This window comes from Elephantulus edwardii, unplaced genomic scaffold (genome assembly GCF_000299155.1).
Source record: "Elephantulus edwardii isolate Elephantulus edwardi_28Jun2011 unplaced genomic scaffold, EleEdw1.0 scaffold00003, whole genome shotgun sequence".
In the NCBI taxonomy this organism is placed as follows: domain Eukaryota; kingdom Metazoa; phylum Chordata; class Mammalia; order Macroscelidea; family Macroscelididae; genus Elephantulus; species Elephantulus edwardii.
The window spans coordinates 30643969-30650213 of record NW_006399753.1 but is presented as its reverse complement, the minus strand read 5'-3'; positions in this window follow the sequence as shown (position 1 = coordinate 30650213).

Sequence of the window (6245 nt, the reverse complement as noted above, 5' to 3'; positions counted from 1 at the left end):
TGAATCCTCCTTTGGGTAATAGCCAACAATAAAACTAATCTTCTGCAGAAGGAGGAGAAGCAGCAGTGGCTTCAAGAACAACACTAGTGCAATGCCATTACTTCCTGCTTTATCTTAGAGACAGTAGAGAGTATAAGAGACTAAGAAACCTCATGTTCCCGCTTTCCTGTCAAAGCTGGAGAATAAATATAGAGTCAAAGAGAAAAAGAAAATGAGGGAAAGTGTCCCAATAAAACTGTGCATTGAGTTCTGAGATCACCCCCAAGCAAAGCTGTGTATCCATGAAATTAATTGGGATAAGTGAAGCAAAGGCCTTAAGTAAGAAAAAAACCACAGTAAATTACTGCTAAGTTTCCAGACTGACCTCTGGATGGCATACATGCAGGGCAGAAAAGAACAGCACTGCACAAGTTTTGAAAAGTAAATTGGCATTGGAACAATAGTTTAAAAGCCAGCACTCATGATCTGAATCTAGTTAACTGCCTACTAAAATTTTCTTAAAAATTGAAAATTAACTTTTACCACATTTTAGCAGGACCCAGAATCTTATAATATTGAAAATATTCCAGACACAGTCTAAAACTGCTCAACATGAAAGAAGCAAGACATCTTAATTAATTCTCAAATGGAAAGGCAATCCACAGTTCGCAACCAAGAATGATCCACAGACCGAGTTTTCAAACATGGACTTGAAAGCAACATTTATGACTATGCTTCAAGAAGAAAATAAGGACAATGCCAGAAGCAAAGGAACAACACACCTTCTCAGCAAAAGGAAAGCAAAAAGTTAGAAACAACAACAACAAAAAAAGTTAGAAACAAACCAAACGGAAATTTTAAAACTGAAAAATAATGAAAATTTAAAATTCCTTAAAGGAGTTCGTTGGTGGAGTAGTGTCTACTGAGAGGTTAATCAATGAGTTTCAAGATAGAACAATAATAATTACATGTTTTGAAATGCATAGATCGAAAAGGACATAAAGATGAACAAAGTCTCAAGGATCTGAAGTACAAAAAGAGTCTTATATTGATGTAATGAAAATCCCAGAATTAAAGACAAAACAGATGGATACAGAAAATAGAAGTTTTCAAAAATGCATCGTGCCAGTGTTGTAAAGCAGGACTGACATTGGGGTTGGGGGGAAACTAGGAAGGGATAAATAATGTATACTGCATTGAAACAGATGAGGGATAGAACTGCTGAGGAGGAATACATGATTAGGTATTATTGTCATGACTAGAGTCCTGAATGAAAGCTGCATAGTGGAGTGGACTGGAGAGGGCCTGAGAGGGTGGGGCAGGATTGTATAACAATGATTTTTTTTGGGTCGTTTTTGTTTTTACTTTACTTTTTAAAGAGAAAAGTGAATTGGGTGGGGGAAGGATGGGCAGAGAGGAAAGTATGCAACAATAAATTAATGGAAATCTAAAGTCTCTGTAAACTGATTTAAATTTAAAATATTAAAAAATGAAAAACAAAAATGTTTCAAATATAATGAGAGATATAAATTTGTAGATACAAGGCGTTCATAAACCCTGAACGTCAAATAGAGCAAACTTAAAAAAAAACAACGCACAGACCATATACACATCATAAATAAACTGCTGACAAAGGAACATAAAGAAAAATCTCAAAAATCCAAAACTCCTTGTCAATTTGTCTTATTATGATTAGTTATATGCTGCTATGATGCTTAGAAGCTATGCCAACAGTATTTCAAATACTAGCAGATTCACCCATGGAAATCTACTTCCAAAAATTTTCTGATCAAGACCTATGGATCAAAATAGAATATGGATCAAAATATCATTCTGGATAAATCACTCTGGATAATAAGTCAGTAGTGATTCTGTGCCATTGAGTTGATTCCAACTCCTGGTAATCTTAGAGGAGAAAGTAAAACTGCTCCAGAGAGTTTCCTAGGCTGAAATATTTACATAAGCTGTTTGCCAGATCATCCCAATAAAGCACCTGGTGGATGTGAACCAACAACATTTCCATTAACATTACAGAAGCCAACTTTCCTATCTTTTGTACATGGAGTGGTTTGTGAGCTCAGACTTCTGACTCTGTGGTAGACTCAAAGAACCAACTTTATAATTTATGGTCAAACGTTTTATACATTACACCACAAAGCCTCCCACATCTCTAGGAAAGACAATTAAAATATTAGGTGGCCACAACAATGCACTTAAGCATACCAGTTGTGAAAGTAGCACACGCCTGGACAACACTTCATTTTTAACACACAATATAGCCATCATTCAAACTGACAAGCTAGCTCCGAACACCCCTATTTAAGCTATTCCATGATGACCATAAAACAATGAACAATACATTTGAAAGTAATTACACACAGGAAATGTCAGCCTAGAGTCTTAAAGGCAATAAAAAAGATACTTCAGGAAGAAAGAAAGACTGATTCACAGGTCAAAGATAAATGTTTAGTTTTACATGAAATTTAAAAAAATAATTATTTAAATAGAACAGAAATTGTAACAGATGGAAACTTGGGATATTAGAAACAAAGTAAAATAGACAAAAAATGGTAAAGATCTAAGTAAATAAAAATGGTAAGATAATCAAAAGATAATTCTTTAAACCAGTGCTTTCTGAACAGAAGCTTGAATAAAGTCAAGTCATATAATTATTTGGAGAAAAAGCACTCATTTCAGCAAAAAAATAATAATAAAAGGAATGGTCTTACTTGGAATGTGTTTTGGAACATCAAAGGGATTAGTAAAATCTGGATGGAAAGAGCTGTAAGTACTAATGATAGAAGCAGAAACTAGGAGATGTTCTTACTCATTTAGATTACTTGTCCATATCCTTTCAATCTGTATGCAGAACAAACCATCCAGGAGGCTGAGCTCTATGAGGAGGAATGTGACATCAAGATTGGAGGAAAACTCATCAACATCCTACATTATGCAGATGATACACCTTGCTTGCTGAAACTGAGGAGGACCTGAAGTGCTTGTTGCTGAAGGTCAAGGACTGTAGTCTTCAATTTTCTCTTATGTTTCTTCCATGCAGTGATGTAAAAGAATACTCAGCATTATGATGTTAGAATATATTGTAGACTATGGAAAGCCTGGAAGTCTGCCTTTGGCAAACTACCCAATTAGATATACTAAAAGGGAAAATTTGTCCCCCAAAAGGCTTTTGGAAAATAGTAAAATTTAGTAGAGGGCCTGGGTAAAGACTGAAGTGTCAGGGAAAAAATTAAGTCCCACCCCTACTTTAAAGATGTTTACATTTGAATAGATATGTAGACCCACCTTGAACTTGTTTACAGTTGAAAGAAAGACAAGTAGGAAGGGGGAAAAAATAGTAAACTTTGCCTTAGAAAAATTGAGGAAATTTTTGGGCTTTCAAAGCTTTGAGACAAGGGAAAGTTTGTGCTCATCTGTGATGTCAAGGGTTTATTGTTCAAAATGGCTTTCCCAGAGATTGACTTTGAATTTGCCATATAGATGGGCAGATATATGTAAATAGGGTGTATTAGTCTATCTACACTAATCCGGACAATATCACCACTAAATTGAGCACATTCAGTAACAGGGTTTGAAAATCTCTCTACCAGCAAAGAAGAGAATGTGGTATGTCAGAGATTCTTGAGGCAGCCAGATCTGCAGAACAGCAGTAACTGAAGCAGAGAACCATAGACTCAACATTAGAAAGAGTTGACCTTGAGAGTGCTATCCCACTGAACTATACCTAGGAGATTTTACTCAAGTTTGTTTGAGGGCTAGGAGAAAAGCCATATTTGGAAAAAAATAAGATCTTTACAATACTGGCCTAACAGTTCAAGGCTGATAGTCTTTGACTTCCCAATACGCTTCGTAATTGTGAGTATGGTTCCATGAGCTCTGTGAGCTATATTGCAATGGATTATGGGCCCAGTAGGGCAGTAAGACTGGTGCTGGTATTAGTATATAGAACTGTGGGAGTGTGGGGGACATATCTGATCTCATGGGAATTGATTCTGTATTGTGATTGTAGTTGGTGGGGGAAGTTATCTCTAGTGGAGTTAGTAGAAATCAGATATGGTCACTTCACCCAACCTTTGCTGCTTTCACAGATCGAAAATAAACCCCAGCAGTCAGTAGATCGGGACATATATTGCATTGGGGAAGTCTGCTGCCAGGGACCTCTCCAAATTACTGAGGAGAATGATGTCAGTTTAAAGATTAAGTTATTTCCCGTTCAGGTCATGGTCTTCTCAATCCCTTACTATGCATTTTGATAGATGGTGAAGAGATTGAGATTGTTAAAAGCTTTAGGTTGCTTGGCTCCACAAGCAACATCCTCGATACCAGCCGGCAGGATATTAAAAGACAAATTTTTCTGGGAAAGTCTATTGTCAGGGACCTGTCCAGAGTACTGAAGAGCAATGACATAAGTCTGTGGACTAAAGTGTGCCTGATCCAGGCCACAGTCTTACCAATTATTTGCTGTAACTAGGGATGATAGAAAGAGAATTGATGGCTTTGAGCTGTGGTGCTGGAGAAGGGTATTAAATTTCCCATAGACTGCAAGGAGAACAAACAGGTTTGTTCTAAAGAGGGTGAAACCAGGCTGCTCCTTGAAAGCAAGAATTCTGAGGCTTCATCTTACATATTTTGGGCATGTTGCAAGAAGGGACCAGTCCTTAGAGAGGGACATCTTGCTTGGAAGCATGGAGGGACGGCACAAGATAGAAAGACCATTGATGAGATGGATTGATTCCGTGACAGGGGTAATGAGGGAAGGTGTGTCAGAGACACTAAGTTTGCCCAGGATAGAGTAGGTTTCAGGACTCTTGTACATAGGATCACAATAAGTTGCAAGTGACTCGAAGACATATAACATCAACAACAATGCATCTGAGAGTTGGACAATAAGTAAAGATGTTGCTGTTGATGATTGCCTTCAAATCGAACACAATTCAGTGACCCTATGAAAAAAAGGCCAGAAGACCCTCTACAACAATCGACATTTATCAAAGTTCATAGAGTTTCTGGAGGCATGTTATTTATGAAGTGGATGATGTCTTTGAGTTGTGTTGTTGGAGAAGAATACTGAGCATTGTATAGACTTCTAAAAGAACAAACAGGTTATGTCTTGGAAGAAGAGTAAGCAGAGTGTTCTTTGGAGACAAGGATTGTGAAACTTCATCCTTCATAAGGGACATCATACTTTGAAAGGTAGAGGATCAGTAAAAGAGAGGTAGTCCTTCAATGAGATGCTTTGATAAAGTGACTGCAGCAGTGAGTTCAAGAGTGTCGAGGATGATGTGGGTAACAGAGGTTGGAATAGGTTTCAGATCTGTTGTGCATAGGATCACTATGTGTCACATTCAACTTGACAGTACATAAAAGCCATAATATTATAAATTCAGAGTCTTTTCTGACATTCATCTTGGTGTTTCTTCTTCCTCCATCTTTATAATGATCTTTTGCATTCTTCAAGTATGATATTCCAGATATCCTCCCATAGCTCATCTGGTCTTTGTAAATTAGTATTCAAGACCTCAAATTTGTTCCTCAGATGGTCTTTAAATTGAGGAAGAATAGACTTGAGGTCAAACTTTAGTTCTTGTGGAGTTGATTTGTTTTTCTCTAGCTTCAGTTAGAATTTACATAGAGTAGTTGATGATCTGTTCCACAACTAGCACCTGGCCCAGTTTTCACAGCTAATATTGAACTTCTCCAATTATTTTTCTCACAGATGTAATCAATCAAATTCCTGTGTTGGCCATCAGGTGAGGTCCATGTGTATAGTCACCATTTATGCTTCTTTTTTACTTTTATTAAACTTAATGAACATTTACAGAGATTTTGCGTTTCTATTCATTCATTATTGCACTATTTTCTCTACCCTCCCCAGTTGTACTTCTTTTTTTTTCTCCCTTGAAAGTCTGTTTTAATTGTCCCGTTGCCACAGTGCTTGTCAAAACCAGTTCTGATTAATCTCCTTTGTCAGTGTGTCCTTTGCCATTCCCTATCACTCCTCCCTGAGAGAGATTTCACCCTGATTCATAAGGAAAAGGGGACAGCGTATTCTCTTAGCTACTTCCTGCTGAAAAAGGATGCTGTAGGTTTCAGGGTGAAGATCTTCTCTCACTACTCTAAATGGCCCCTTTGGTAATAGGAAACACGTAGACTATTGTGGAGATTGATTTTGGAATTTAGATGCACTGTTATCAATTCTGCTTAGCCGCACATGTTCATATTCTTGAAGATGCATCTTGGAACTGTTG